Genomic DNA, 491 nt, shown 5'->3' on the forward strand with positions numbered 1-491 from the left:
ACCTGTTACACATCTGTGCATTTCAATTAAATTCAGATCACATAGGCTAGTTGTGCTGATCTGCAAGATGTCTGTACGTGCTTGTTTTATAGAAGAATGCATTTCCTGACCAAAAACTCAAACACAAATTACAGATAATCAAGTTTGGTATTAATGTGCTACTTCTCACCTGAGCGCAATAAAATATTATCTCTATTATGGAAAGCAGTCAGGCTTATAAAAGCTCCCTGAATATTACTTTAAGAGAAGTCCACTCATATTTAAGTTTTTAACTATATTTACCACACAAACATTCATATTTGCTTGTTGCCAGAGTGATGAATGATTTAGCACGTAGAAATAAAAGCACATTCAGGCTGTGTGCACCAGCTTTTCAATAGATCTGATATGATGGGGTCTTTCAGTGCCTGGTCTCCCCCTACTCTATGAGGAGGCGACCTTTAACTTGAGGTGATGAAGTTGTTCTTGCAGCACCATCCAGAGCCTGAAAT

This window comes from Sphaeramia orbicularis, chromosome 24 (assembly GCF_902148855.1).
Source record: "Sphaeramia orbicularis chromosome 24, fSphaOr1.1, whole genome shotgun sequence".
Classification (NCBI taxonomy): Eukaryota; Metazoa; Chordata; class Actinopteri; order Kurtiformes; family Apogonidae; genus Sphaeramia; species Sphaeramia orbicularis.